Below are 15,835 nucleotides of genomic sequence, written 5' to 3'. Positions count from 1 at the left end.
CAATTAATTATTCTTACTGGGATGAGGTTGACTTGTATTCACATAAAACTTGCATGTATCTCCACAAACAAAAAAAGGGGGGATGAAAAAAATTATTCCTACCTTAAAAACATCTGTGAAAATCAACTGAAAATGGATGAAAAATTTGATAATAAAGCTTGAAATTGAAAAATACCTACAAGTAAACAGGGGGAAACCTATTTGTTACTGGCTTTGGTAATGGTTGCTTGTGAAGTGCTGACATCAAAAACATTGTGTTAGTGGTGCTACATAAAAAATTTAAAAACAGTTTTTGCACAGCAAGGCAACAGAAAAAAGTCACCTATGAAATAGGAGAATATACCTGAGGGCCACATATCTGAATAAGGGGCCAATTTCCAAAATACATAAGGCCTTCCTGTAATATCAAAACAAAGATTAGAAATTAATCAAATATTGGTCATGGTGGCACATACCTGTAATCTAGCACTCACAAAGTATCCTGAATTGTAGGCCAGCCTGGTCTACTTAGTGGGTTTTAGGCTAACTAGCGCTACATATCTACATATTGTCTCAAAACATCAAACAGAAATTTTAAAATCTCTTGCCAATGATATAGACAGAGTGAAGCTCTTTTTTTAATTTTTGAAACAATCTTATTTCACATACCAGTAAGGGATACCTTGCTCAGCCTAGATACAGTGGGAAAGGGGGCCTTGGTCTTGCCCCAAATGATGTGACAAATTTCATGATCTCCCATAGGAGGCCTCACCCTCTCTGAGGAGTGGATGGGGTGGGATGAGGAGACAGAGAGTAAAACTCTTGATCACTGTTGTTGGTGAATGTAAAGGGGTACAACAGCTATGGAAAAGAAATGGAGCTATGAAAATTTTAAAAATAGAGCTTTCTTGTAACACATCATACAATTTTCATTATATATTCAAATCAGCTGAAATCAAGATCTCTAAGAGATACATGCACTCCCATGTCTACTGCATCATTATTTATAATAGGCAAGCTATACCATCATATATATTCATCAAAAAATTAATAAATAAAAGATGGTATAGAAATGTATGTTAATTCGTTTTATGAAGAAATTTCCCTTGTTTATGAGTTGATGAACCTTGAGAAGATTATGCAAAGTTAAATAATCCACTCATAAACAAATCCTATGTGCTCCTACTTCTGTGTACTTCTAGGGACTGCCAGATGGGAAAAATGTGGCCTTTGTTTAGTAGTTACAAACTCTTTGTTTAAATCCATAAGTGAGATCTTGAGATTTGCTATATAACAATGCTTGTATATAGCAATGAAGTATTATGTGCAGTTCAAAACTGGTTATGTTAAATGTTATTAAATTCACAAAACCTACAATAATGAAAACAGACACAAAAGGAACCTATGAATATATGTTAGGTGTGTTTGTCACAGGAGTTTCCTTTTTACACAATAAATTGTACACATTGAATATGTCTAGTTTTGTACATCAATTACATCACAATAAATTATTTGTAAAAAAAGGAACATAAAAACTCATAGCCTATTTGCAATTTTAGGGGGAAAATAAAAGGCTAGTCAGTCCAGGGAAGACCCATGGATTCAGAGCTGGTATTCTTCATTTATTGGACTCCTGGTACATAAGAAAAGGTTTTAGGATTTCAGGTTGGTCAAAGAAGCAACGGCACAAAAGTTCCCTTGTTCACTCACAGGGCAAAGAGGTCCTGTAAAGTTAGTAAGCCTTGAAGCTAAAGAAAGTTTCCAACGGGAGTAGAGGTGTCATTTCTCTTGAGCATAGGATTTTTTCCTTCGTTGTTTCAGTCTTCAACTTACTCTTCAGGAAGTGTCCGGGATTTGATGATGGTGGAAAAAATGGGAATTTCCTTCATTAGCAACAAGAAGCATTTTTTGTTAACATGAAATTGTATGGGAAATAGGAAGCTTCTTAGCATTATTCCATTAGAAGGAAATGTAGAGAAATTCATACAGCATACATATTCCACTTCAGTCTTTCCCTCTATAAACAATAGCAAATAACATTTTATCTGAGTGATTCAAACAAGCAAAAACTTTTTGTCAACCTGTAAGAAGAAAATAAACTTGGTTAAAGAATATCTAAGTCAAAAGAAAGTTGCCCACAAATCATAATGCTATATGAAAAGAAGTATTTATTTATAAATTCCTCTGTAAACCCTAAGATTTTTTGCCCAAGAGATTATTTTTATTAGTTCAAATTAGAAACAAGCTTGCTTCACATGTCAATCCCTATTCTCTCTCCCTCCCCTCCCCCAACCCACCCCCAGCCCCCCCACCTCATCCCCCTCTGCTCCCCAGGAAGGATAAGGCCCTCCATGGGGTTTCCCCAAAGTCATCCTGGGCAGGGCTTAGGCCCTCCCCCATATGTCCAGACTGAGAAAACATCCCTCCATGTGGGATGGGCTCCAAAAGTCCCTTCTTAGGCCAGGGATAAATAATGATCCACTACCAGGGGCCACATAGAGTGCCGAGGCCTCCTCATTGACATCCACATTCAGGGGTCTGATCAGTCTCATGCTGGCACCCCAGACATCAGTCTGGAGTCCATGAGCTCCCCCTTGTTCAGGTCAGCTGTTTTTGTGGGTTTCACCAGCTTGGCCCCGACCTCTTTGCTCTTCACTCCTCCCTCTCTTCAACTGGGTTCCAGAGTTCAGTTCATTGTTTCACCATGGGTGTCTGCCTCTGCTTCCATCAGCCTCTGGATGAGGGCTCTAGAATGGCATATAAGGTAGTCATCAATCTCATTATAGGGGAAGGGCATTTAAGGTAGCCTCTCTACTATTGCTTAGATTCTTAGTTGGGGTCATCTTTGTAGATCTCTGAAAATCTCCCTAGTGCCAGATCTCTCCTTGAACCTATAATGGCTCCCTCTGTTATGGTATCTTTCATCCTGCTCTCCTCTATTCTTCCCCCAACTCAACCTTCCTGATCCTTCCTTTCCTTCTCTCTCCTCCTCGTCTCTGCTCATTCTCCCAGCTCCCTCTCCCCTATCCTCACGCTCCCAATTAGCTCATGAGATCCTGTCCCTTCCCCTTCTCCAGGGTCCATGCATTCTTCTCTTACAGTCCTTCTTGTTTCCTAGTCCCTTTGGTGATGAGGATGTTAGAGTGGTAATCCTCTGCTTTATGTCTAAAATCCATATATGAGTGAGTACATACCATGTTTGTCTTTTTGTGACTGGGTTACCTCACTCAGGATGGTTTCTTCTAGTTCCATCCATTTGCCTGAGAATTTCAAGATTCCATTGTTGTTGTTTTTCCCACTGTGTAAATGTACCACATTTTCTCTAGCCATTCTTCAGTTGAGGGGCATCTAGGTTGCTTCCAGGTTCTGGCTATTACAAACAATGCTGCTATGAACATAGTTGAACATATATCCTTGTTGTATGAACGTGCATTCTTTGGGTACATGCCCAAGACAGGAATTGCTGGATCTTGAGGTAGACTGATTCCCATTTTTCTGAGATACCACCATACTGATTTCCAAAGTGGTCTTACAAGTTTGCACTCCCACCAGCAATGAAAGTGTGTTCCTTATTCTCCACATCCTCTCCAGCATAGACTGTCATTGGTGTTTTTTATTTTAGCCATTGTGGCTGGTGTAAGAAGATATCTCAGAGATGTTTTGATTTGCATTTCCCTGATGGCTAAGGATTTGAGCACTTTCTTAAGTGTGTTTTAGCCATTTTAGATTCCTCTGTTGAGAATTCTCTTTTAAGTTCTGCACCCAACTTTTTAATTTAATTGTTTGGTGTTTTGGTGGCTAGCTTCTTGAGTTCATTGCATATTTTGGATATCAGCTCTCTGTCAGATGTGGAGTTGGTAAAGATCTTTTCCCATTCTGTGGGGTGTCATTTTGTCTTACTGACTGTGTCCTTTGCCTTACAGAAACTTCTCAGTTTCAGGAGGTTCCATTTATTAATTGTAGATCTCAATGTCTATGCTAATGGTGTGATGTAAACTTCAGATTTTTTTATAGATAGCAGAGCCATCTACAATCTGATTTAAACTTTTTATCAGCATACATTAATCAAAAGAAGTTGATTTTTCTCTCATGTTGCCTATTTCTACTTTGCAGAAAATAGTTAAATTGATTTTTCTATTATGGTATCGAATAAGGTTCAAGTACTTACGTAAATGAACAATTGTTCCTTTTTATTGTATCACATTTTATATTGGACAGAGAAAACTACTCTTCATTTTATAACATCATGAATTGAAGACAGAAAGATAAGAGTCTTTTTTAAAACTTTATATGAATACCCACTCCCAGGAGATAATATTTCATGCTAGTTACTACTGCTGTAAAGAGGGTTTTTTATGAGACAGGGTTGCTCTGTGGCTTTGGAGGCTATACTGGAACTCTCTCTTATAGATCAGGCTGGTCTCAAACTTCCACTTGCCTCTGCCTCTTGAGTGCTGGGACTAAAGGCATGTGCCACCACATCCCAGAAAGGAGGTTTTTTTTTTTTTTAACTATGATCAAGTGTTGCTGCAAAAACCAGTTTGCTTATGCATCAGGTGATGTGGGAAGGCAGGCTTCAGCTGTTTCCAAACAAAAGGAAAGATAGGATAAAACACTGGTTAACTCTGCAAGCAGCTGTTTCTCGAAGAAATTGACTATCATTGGGAAAATGAGATTTTCCTACAATTTGTAATTTTTTTCAAGTGTTTTTTCACAAAAGTTTCACTCTGAAATATAACTATGAAGTCTGTTCCTAGTCACTGCCTGAACATGTAGTATAAGCATGAGGGAGGAGGGGAAAATGAAATCTGTGGAGTTGAGTTAGGGAGCAGAAAAGTGATGGCTTTTGTTTTATCTTATTATATCATATTTTCTCATATTTGGATATTATCTCTTAGAATATTATTAGAATATTATCTAATGAGAGACAGAAAGGGAATGAATCCAGAGGGAATGAAGGTGAGAAGGAAAAAGAAATGTAATCAGGACATACTGTATGAGAAAATAATCTATTTTCAATGAAAGGGAAAATGTAATTTATTATGAAAAATATCTGAAACAAAGAAAAATAAAAAATAGGAAATAACAGAGTATCCATTGAAGTAACCATATTATAAGCTTCTACTGTTCCTTGAAATCTATTCTATAACTTACCTATTACTTTGGCTCTGAATGAAATCTTTTTTTTTAACTTTTTAGTTTTTTTGGTTTTTCGAGACAGGCTTTCTCTGGGCTTTGGAGGCTGTCCTGGCTAGCTATGGTAGACCAGGCTGGTCTCCAAATCACAGAGATATGCATGCATCTGCCTCCTGGGTGCTGGGATTAAAGGCATATGCCACCACTGCCCGGCCTTCTATTAAACTTTTTTAAAATTAATTTTTTAATTTAAATTAAAAACAATCTTTGTGTGGTTTGGGTGCCATAGCAATTGTAGCCTCATAAAAAGAGTTTGGCAATGTCTCTTCTGATTCTATTGTGTGGAACACTTTGAGGAGTATTGGTATTCGCACCTCTTTGACATTTTGGTAGAATTTTGCACTGAAACCATCTAGCCCTGGGCTTTTTTTGGTTGGGAGACTTCTGAAAACTGCTTCTATTTAATTAGGAGTTATAGGTCTATTTAAATTGCTTATCTGTTCTTGATTTAATTTTAGTAAGTGATATCTATCCCAAAAATTGTCCATTTCCTTTAAATTTTCAAATTTAGTGGAGTACAGGTATTCAAAGTATACCCCTCAACTGAAGAATGGATAGAGAAAATGTGGTACATTTACACAATGGAGTACTACTCAGCGGGGGGGGGGGGCAATGACATCTTGAAATTTGCAGGCAAAGGGTTGGAACTAGAAGAAACCATCCTGAGTGAGGTAACCCAATCACAAAAAGACAAACATGGTATGTGTTCATGCATATATGGCTATTAGACATAAAGTAAAGGATTTCCCGCCTACAGCCCACACCTCCAGAGAAGCTAAGAAACAAGGAGGACGCTAAGAGAGACATACATGGTCCCCCAGAGAAGGGGAAAGGGACAAGATCTCCTGAGCTAATTAGTAGCATGGGGGGAGGGGAGAGGTGTTACGATAAATCTTTTCACCAAAAGCCGCCGAGCCCCACTGCCACGTGTGAGCTTTATGCCAGCCACCCGCCCGAGTTAGGCCCAAATGAATACACAGAAACTTGTATTAGGTTCAAAGCTGCTTGGCCAATGACTAGGATTCTCCTCTCTTAGCTCAGTCTTAACTATCATAAACCTATATATTTTATAAGACTTATCTTATCGGATGCCTTATTGGCATCCCTCCTTGTTGGTGGATCACATCGTGCCGCTGGAGCAGGCCAACGGGAAAAAGGGCCCTTTTTGTTTCTCCTTCTCTTAAATATGAGTCTCCTTGCTATGTCACTTCCTGCCTGGATCAGCACTTCTCTACTACATTTCCCAGAATCCTCTTTGACTCCTAGTCCCGTCTAACTGCTGTCTCATTGGCCAAACAGTAATTTATTTAACAATCAAAAAGATAAACACACACAGTACATTCCCCATCAGAGAGGGAATTGGGAGAAAGAGATGGGGAGAAGAGGAGGAAGAGGAGGACATAAGGTAGCAGGAAGATTGAGTTGGGGGAAGAATAGAGGAGAACAAGAAAAGAGATACCATAATAGAGGGAGCTATTATAGGTTTAAAGGGAAATGTGACAGTAGCCAAATGTCCAGAAATCTACAAGGATGTCCCCACCTAAGAATCTAAGCAATAGTGGAGAGGCTACCTTAAATGCCCTTCCCCTATAATGAGATTGATGACTACTTTATATGCCATGGTAGAGCCTTCATCCATTTGCTGATGGAAACAGAAGCAGATACCCACAGCTAAGCACTGAGCCAAACTCCTGGAATCCAGTTGTAGAGAGGGAGGAGTGATGAACAAAGTGACCAAGACCAGGCTGGGGAAACCCACAGAAACAGCTGACCTGAGCAAAGGGGAACTCATGGACCCTAGACTGATAGCTGGAAAACCAGCATAGAACCGAACCAGGTTCCCTGAATGTAGGTGTCAGTTAAGATGCCTGGACAATCTATGGATCCTCTGGTAGTGGATCAGTATTTATCCCTACTGTATGAATGGACTTTGGGAGCCCATTCTCCACAGAGGGATATTCTCTCAGGCTAGATGCATGAGTCAGGGCCTAGGCACTGCCCCAAGTAATATGACAGACTTGGATGATCTCCCAGGGAAGGGCTCACCCTCCCTGTGGAGCAGAAATGGGATGGGATGTGGGGTTGTTAGGGGTTATGGGAGGATGGGAGGAAGAGAGAACTGGGATTGATATGTAAAATAAGATTGCTTGTAATTTAAATAACAAGAAAAAGTTCTTATTTTACATCCTGTAGGGAGAAACCATGATTATAGTTATTGCTGACCTCACCAGCTTGGGCGTGTTCACAGTTACATAACAGGGGTTGAAGAAGTAGGGAGACATGCATGCTGCTCTCTCGCTTGGCTGAGTTGACTAGGAAACATTTTGGGTCTTTCCTGCTCAGGTGCAAACCTGGTCATTGGTTCCTTTGCTTGAGTATTTTCCCCTAATAAACTACTGGTTATTAACCTATTTCTGACTCCACTTTGTAATCTTCAATATCTGGTGTCAGAAGGAGGTTTCACCCCCATGCCCGACCTTTCCCCAACTGGAGCTCCTCTGCCGGTCTCCCGCTGGGACTGCCCTGTGTTCCCATCCCTTGCTGCTCTCTCATCCCTTATTGGCCCTGCCAAACATTTTCTTCTCAAGTCTCCCAACCCGAGGTTCCCAGAGGGAGCAAGGAAACTCTCTACCGCCTCTCTGGGTCTGACTCCCCCCCAGAACACAGCTTCTTCTGGCTGCCCCTCCTCTTCCGTTCCGACACTGCGGCCACTTTTGTGGCCGGATACTGCCTCAGTGCCCGGAACTGGCTACTTCCCTGTGGGTTTCCAAAACCCTTACCTTTTGACAATACCTCATCACTTCCATCTGTTCTAACTCAGTCCAAAAGTCATTCAGATATTTTTCAGATTGTTTTGAGAACAACTTAGCCATCCGCAGCTCAACTCTGTTTAGAAACACACCTGCGCCACCACAACTGGCCACCTATGCCGTCTGCTGGTCAAACATAGTTACTGCGACCTAAAATCAAACCATAGAAAATAAAAGACTTATATTTTACCAGGTAATAACAACTAAGGTTTATTACTCTGTTTATTACTCTGCCAGATAATCTGGCAATGCAGACCATTGAGAATATTCTTGCTTCTTATGTGAATTCTATATTAGAGGAGGCTTATGACTTGCTGGTAACATGCCTATATATTATGTTATTAGTCAGCTTCAGAGCTCATGTGATATCTCTACCTAGAGGACTTAGACACAGGGAAAAGGACAAAGAACCTGTATGAATTATGGGCAGCTTAGAAAGTTGGATGCAAGTTATAAAAGCCAGCCAGGAAAACTTGATCTCTGAAATGCAAGACATGAAACATTTATGTAAAGAAGGTGAAGATACTAAATGTGGCCATGCTACATTACTAACACCGGTAGAACAAACTCATGGCAAATTAGAAAGCAAAATTTGTTCCATGTCTGATGTCTTAAATGGAAAGGTAGATAAGAACCAGAACAGGATTACCAAACCGGCACAGATAATTTGCTCCATGTCTGATGAATCTACTGCCACAGGCCAAAAGCTGGAGTCTAGGATTGGATATTTAGAAGGCAATTTATATGTCATTCAGCTACTATATAAAGATGAGAATTTTAAAGGTTTAGAAGCATATGTAAATGAAGAATCAAGAAAAATTAAAGATTCTATTAAATCCTTAGAATTTTATATGATTCACGAGGTTCAATCTCTCAAGGAGACAACAGTTGCCAGGCTACAAGCCTTGGATGACTGTCAATCAGATTCTCAAGTATAATGTCCAAGATACAGAAGCTTGGGTAGAAGAGGCAATCTCAAAAGGTTAAAAAAGACATCAAGAGACTAAATGTCTTAAAGGTGATGACACAGAAGCTTGGGAAGGAGAAGCAAACCCCAAAGGTCTAAAAAGTCACCAAGAGGCCAGATGCTCTAACTGTAATGAAACAGGAACTTTGGTAGGAAAAACAGTCCCCAGAGGGTCAAGAAGGAATCAGGATACTAGATGTTTTAACTGTGGCAGAATGGGACATATTAGAAGGAATTGTAGGCAAGGAAATTCCAACAATGTCTCATATAGAAGGCCTCTGCCTCCTGGATTATGTAGGAGATGTGTTAAGGGCAGACACTGGACCAATGAATGTAGATCGACCAGAGACGTACAAGGAAACCCATTACAATTGGGAAACTCCTTTGGAGTCCTGTTGAAGGCCTCCACATCGAGAAAGGTCGGGTAATTCCCAGTCACTGTGGAGAACAATCTCTCACAGGACGAATAGATAGTACATTCCCTATTGTAAAGAATGGTACCACTCTAGATGGTAGTTTGGCTAGTAAGGAGGAATCAAATCAATTTTGGAGAAGACAAAAAAATACATATTTTGGCGGACTTCTTTAAAAGATCAGAGGCCCCAGTTAAAAGTAAGAATAAATAATAAAGTTATTACCGTTTTGGTGGACACTGGGGCAGATGTGACTATTAGAACCCAAAAGTCCTGGCCTCGGATATGACCACTACAAGAAGTGAATGTGACCTTTTACAGCAATGGAACACCCAGATTAACATTCCTTTAGTATCAGATGCAAATCATATACAATCTCTATATGCTGGACAAAATATAGTAAGTATGGAAAACAGATACCAACCATCCAGGCTGAACATAAACAAAGTATAAATGCTAAACCTTTAGAGGAACCAAAAGCTCTACCCATAAAATGGCTTACAGATGAGCCTAAATGGGTAGGACAATGGCCTATGACTTATGAGAAGCTAGAAGCTTTAGAAAAGCTAATTCATGAACAACTACATGCTGGGCATATAGAAGAATCTAACATTCCTTGGATTTCCCCTGTATTTGTTATCAAAAAGAATTCTAGTAAATGGAGAATGCTCACATATCTTAGAGCCATCAATAAAGTAATTCAGCCTATGGGCTCTCTACAGCCTGGAATGCCTTTGCCTTCCTTGATTCCTAAAGGATGTCTGATCATTGTCATTGATCTAAAAGATTGCTTCTTCACTATAGTGTTACAATAAAAGGATAGGGAAAAATTTGTGTTCATGGTAACTACATAGAATAATTCACAGCCATTTAAGAGATTTCAGTGGAAGGTTTTGCCACAGGGAATGTTAAAAGGTCCTACATTGTCCCAGCACTCTAAACAAAAACATTTGGAGATAATTCGTAAGAAATTTCCACAATCCATAATATATCATTATATGGATGACATACTGTTGTGAGATTCTAAGAAGAAAGCATTAAAATGGATGTTTTAGACAGTAAAGGAAGTTCTACCTCTCTGGGGATTACAGATTGCCCCAGAAAAGATACAAAGAGGAGATTATATTAATTATTTAGGTTATAAAATAGACTTACGAAAAGTCAGGCCACAAAAAGTACAAAATAGAAGAGATCATTATGAAACTCTTAATGACCTTCAGAAATTGCTAGGGGAAATTTCTTAACTACAGACAATAATTGGAGTAGTAGGACATGACTTACAACATTTAAAAATGGCCCTTAAAGGGGATAAGGACTTAAACATTCCAAGAATATTATCAGCTGAAGCGGAAAATGAATTGCAATGGGTGGAAAACAGAATACTGGACACACATGTAGACCATGTGGACCCTAATTTAGACTGTATTCTTGTTACAAATCCCTTCAGGGATTCTGATGCAGAGGGAAGATATTACAGTAGATATTTCTGCCACATAAACAGAATAAAAAGCTAAAGATGTACATAGAAAAGATGTCTGATTTGATTATAAAAGGCAAATTAAGACTTCGTAAACTGACAGGAAGGGACCCAGCAGAAATTATAGTACCTTTAACTAATGAGGATATTTCCTCCTTAAGGAAGGATAATGAATACTGGCAGATAGCTCTTTTGGAAACAATTAGCAACAATTATCCCAAAACTGACAGAATTAAATTCATAAAAAAACAATCTGCATCCTTCCACATAATGTAAGACAAACTCTTATTTCTGGAGTTCTTATCTTCTACACTGATGCTAACAAATCAGGTAAGGCAGGATATACATCAGGATAGGTAAGTAAAGTAGTTCAAATCCATATACTTCTGTAGAGAAGGCAGAATTATATGCAATTCTTATGGTACTTATGGATTTTACAGAGCTTCTTAATATAGTTACTGATTCTCAATATGCAGAGAGAGTAATTTTACACATTGAGACTGCAGAATTCATTCCTGATAATACAGAATTAACTTCACTGTTTATACAGTTACAAGACACAATCAGGAACAGAATTAATCCTATATATATAAAACACATATCAGATCCCATACGGGTCTGCTAGGCCCACTAACACAAGGCAATGATGAGATTCATCATTTATTAATAGGAAATGTGTTAGAAGCCTCAGAATTTCATAAGAAACACCATGCAAATAGCAAAGGTTTGAAAAAAGGACTTCTCCATCACTTGGCAACAAGCCAAGGAGATAGTGAGAAACTCTCCTACCTGTTTGTTTTATAATCAAGCTCCCTAACCAGCAGGCTGTAATCCTAAGGGCATCTGAAGAAATGAGGTCTGGAAGATGGATGTCTTTCACCTTCCAGAATTTGGAAATTTAAAATATGAGCATCATACTATACACACATTTTCAGGGTTTCAATGGGCTATTACTCTTAGCTCTGAAAAGGCCGATTCTGTTATAACACATCTGTTAGAGGTGATGGCCGTTATGGGTATACCTGCACAAATAAACCTGACAATGCTCCAGCATATGTCTCCAGCAAATTGGAACAGTTTCTCAAATATTTGTAACATAAAGCACGTAACTGGTATACTACACAATCCCACAGGAGAAGCAGTAGTAGAGAGATCTAATCAAACATTGAAAGAAATGCTCCATAAACAGGCAGGGGGCACAAAAATCCCCAAACATAGGTTACATAATGCTTTATTAACACTAAACTTTCTTAGTGCTAATGAGAAAGGACAAACAGCTTCAGAAAGACACTGGACTACAGAAAAACTTCTGAACTAAATCAGCCAGTATACTTCAAAGATGTATTGACCTCTGTTTTGAAACCAGGACATGTGTTACGTTGGGAAAGGAGTTTTGCCTTTGTTTACACAGGAGAAGAAAAGCTTTGGTTACCATCAAAGTTGATCAAGATTCAAGTCGAAAAAGAAAAGCTTAAGTTCCACACATCGAATAAAGAACTTCCTTGAACTCTCCGGAAAGAAAATGGGCCCCACCTCATCTTGTCCACTGGATCCAACTTGATTCATTTGAACTAACAATCCCCACTCTAAACTTGGTTTGGACTACATCAACTCCAAAACAGCTAGCTGAGATGGTGGTACATTCTAATTGAACTCTGGCCAGAGCTTCAATTAACACGAGGCCTTCAATCTGGATAAGGACTTCAATCAAGCATCTCCTACCAAATACGGACTGGATACATGTGTTGCAGATAATCCACTGAAGACTTTCACTATTCAAACATTTTCTTCCTACAGGACCCCACGAGGCTATTGTTGTCCCATTTCAGCAGAAAGTAACTCAGAGAATACTATGCCCCACTTTCCCCACTGTTGACACTAAGGATAATGTACACCTAGTTAGGGAGTTTCCTATTGTTTAGGGTTGGGTTTGGAAGGAGGTGTTCAGGCTTGGACATCTCTTTCAGATGACATTAGAATTTAGATGCAACAGATATAGTTAGGATGTGATATAAGTAGATTATTATATCTTCTTGTAATTCAGCTTTATGATTATTAATTATAGATAACTTACACTGTTATAGATCCTTGTATGATGTAACTTATGTTAATTTACTTGTATGTATAATTTGTCTCACATTGTCTTACTCTGTATAATCTTGTCTCTACTTAAGATGATGTATGCTTTTACTTATGTTAAAATGTTTTGCACACAATTTAGTTTGTCTCAGGTTTAAATCCTCTTTAGACTAAAAGGGGAATTGTATGGAGAAACCCTGATTGTAGGTATTGCTGACCATGCCAGCTTGGGCATGTTCACAGTTGCATAAGAAGGGTTTAAGAAGGAGGAGGGCAAGCACGCGGCTATCTCACTTAGCTGAGCTGAAGGGGAAGCATTTCTGGGTTCATGTTGCTCAGGTGCAACACTGGTTATTGGTTCCCTGGCATGAGATTTTCCCCTAATAAACTAATAGTTATTAACCTATCTCTGACTCCACTTTGTAATCATCAATACATACCAATCCCATTTACCTCTCCCCCCTTCCCTCCCACTATCCCCACAATCTCCCCATCCAAACTCCTTCCATTCCTCAGAGAGGGTGAGGCCTCCCATGGGGATCACCAAAATCTGTCACATCATTTGAGGCAGGACCTAGGCCCTCCCCCATGTATCTAGGCTGAGAGAGTATACCTCCATAGGAAATGGGCTCCCAAAGCCCATTCATGCACTAGGGATAAATACTGGTTCCACTGCCAGAGGCTCCATAGACTGCCCTGGTTCCCCAACTTACACCCAATTCAAGGGGCCTGGTTTGGTCCTATGCTGGTTCCCCTGCTGTCAGACTGGGGTTCATGAGCTCCTACTTGCTCAGGTCAGCTGTTTCTGTGGGTTTCCCCAGCATGGTCTTGACTCCTTTGCTCATCACTCCTCCCTCTCTACCACTGCATTCCAGGATTTTGGCTCAGTGTTTAGCTGTGAATCTCTGCTTCTGATTCCATCAGCAACTGGATGAAGGCTTTAGGGTGGCATTTAAGGGAGTTTATTATAGGGGAAGGGCATTTAAGGTAGTCTCTCTACTATTGCTTATATTCTTAGTTGGGTATAGTGGGAAATTACCAATACGGAGTCAGGTAGAAATATAAGGTTATTTAATAGGGAAAAGCCTTACTTACAGAGCAACCTAGCCAGCCTGTGGCAGCAGCCTCTACAGCAAGAAGCAAAAGAGAAACCGAAACCGAAAACGCAGTCCCACCACGTCACTCTGACCACGCCCTCACAAGCCTGGTCAGGCACACCTGTAGCCAGCCCCTAAGAAGGCGTGGCTACAGCTTCCCCTACAGTTGGGGGTCATCCTTTCAGATTCCTGGGAATTTCCCTAGTGCTGTGTTTCTCCTTAAGCCCATAATGGCTCCCTCTATCAAGGTATCTCTATCCTTGCCCTCCTTTGTCCTCCCCACAACTAGACCTACCCAGTACCTTGTATTCTCTTCCCCCTCCTCTTCTCTCCTCCCACCTTCCTCTCCCCTCCACCCATGCTCCCAATTTACTCAGATCTTGTCCCTTTCCCCTTCTGGGGGAGTCCATTTATGTCTCCCTCAGAGTCCTCCTTGTTTCCTAGCTTCTCTGTAGGTGTGGATTGTAGGATGGTTATCATTTGCTCCTATGTCTAATATCCATATATGAGTGAGTATATACCATATTTGTCTTTCTGTGTGTGGGATACTTCACTCAGGATGGTTTCTTTTGGTTCCATCCATTTGCTTGTGAACTTGTTCATCCTGGAAATCAGTAATTCAACTCTTAGGCATATATCCAAATGATGCACACTCATACCACAAGGACATCTGTTCAACTATGTTCATAGCAGCATTATTTGTAATAGTCAGAATCTGGATGCAACCTAAATGCCCCTCATCTGAAGAATGGACAAAGAAAATGTGGCAAATTTACACAATGGAATACTACTCAGCAGTAAAAAACAATGACATCTGGATGAAATCTTAACTAGAGCTTTTCAGATATTTGTAAATAACTGAAATTACATGTGTCTAACTGAAAATCATAATTGTAATCTTAGTCACTTTAGTCTTTTAAATACTCCAGCCTTTGGAATTATATATATATATATATTGTGTGTGTGTGTTTTCATACAAGTTCTAAACTGTCAGAATTGACACTTGACTACTAGTATATTGAATTGTGGTGTTTTTTTGGTAATTTTTTGTGGTATTGTGAGGAATTAAATCTGTTATGATTGTTGGTGTTAATCCTTGACAGGATTTTAAATTACCTAATAGGCAGGATTCCATCTGGGCATGCCTGTGACAGTCTCCAGATAAAAACTAACCTCAGGGAGATCTGTGGGGGATTACCTTGATTAATTGACCTGTAAAGATCTCTACTGTTAATAGTACCTTTTCTTGCATTGGGTCCTAGACTGAAGAAACTGGGAAACGTAAAGTGACAACAATTATTCATCCCTCTCAGCCTCCTGGTTGTGGATGTTCTAAGAGCAACTACTTCAAGTTCGTGCAGTGTTGAGTTCTCTGTCATGATGGACTGTACTCTGTAGCTGTGAGCAGGAATAGACCCTTTCTCCCTTAAGTTGCTTTTGTCAGGGTTTCTTAACTCTGCAACAGGAAAAGAAACTATGGCAACTACCCCTGTGTCTGGTGAAATACTTTAATTCTAGTTTTTTATGTGTTTGTATACATGTTCATGTGTGCATGCATGTATGGATATCAGAGGTCAAGTGCTTTCACTGGTACCTTAGTGATGCCCCTCGAAGTACTGCTCCATGGATTGCTTTCCAAAATGACTCAGATCAATCGTCTTTAGGGTTCATATATGGTAAAATATAATTAAAATTATTATTTTTTCCTATTACATGCAACAAGATATTTGTCTCCCTTTATAGACCCTTACATTAATGACACTGGTTTCTTGGTATACTTTTCACTCTACTGAATCTTCAGGTGTTGATCAACTAGT

The 15,835-nt window shown here is 39.6% G+C and overlaps 1 long non-coding RNA gene across 1 annotated transcript; it reads right to left on the bottom strand.

Annotated features, from left to right (window-relative positions):
- Positions 1-1,580: 1,580 nt before the first annotated feature.
- LOC107977780 lies at positions 1,581-14,054 on the bottom strand. Its single transcript, XR_003488382.2, has 3 exons — positions 14,017-14,054; positions 7,956-8,135; positions 1,581-2,060 (listed from the first exon to the last, which is right to left on the bottom strand). It is a non-coding gene; the product is annotated as an uncharacterized LOC107977780 (long non-coding RNA).
- Positions 14,055-15,835: the final 1,781 nt, after the last annotated feature.

This window comes from Cricetulus griseus, chromosome X (assembly GCF_003668045.3).
Source record: "Cricetulus griseus strain 17A/GY chromosome X, alternate assembly CriGri-PICRH-1.0, whole genome shotgun sequence".
Lineage (NCBI taxonomy): Eukaryota > Metazoa > Chordata > Mammalia > Rodentia > Cricetidae > Cricetulus > Cricetulus griseus.
The sequence above is the reverse complement of the archived record's forward strand: the minus strand, read 5'-3'. Positions and strand labels throughout refer to the sequence as shown.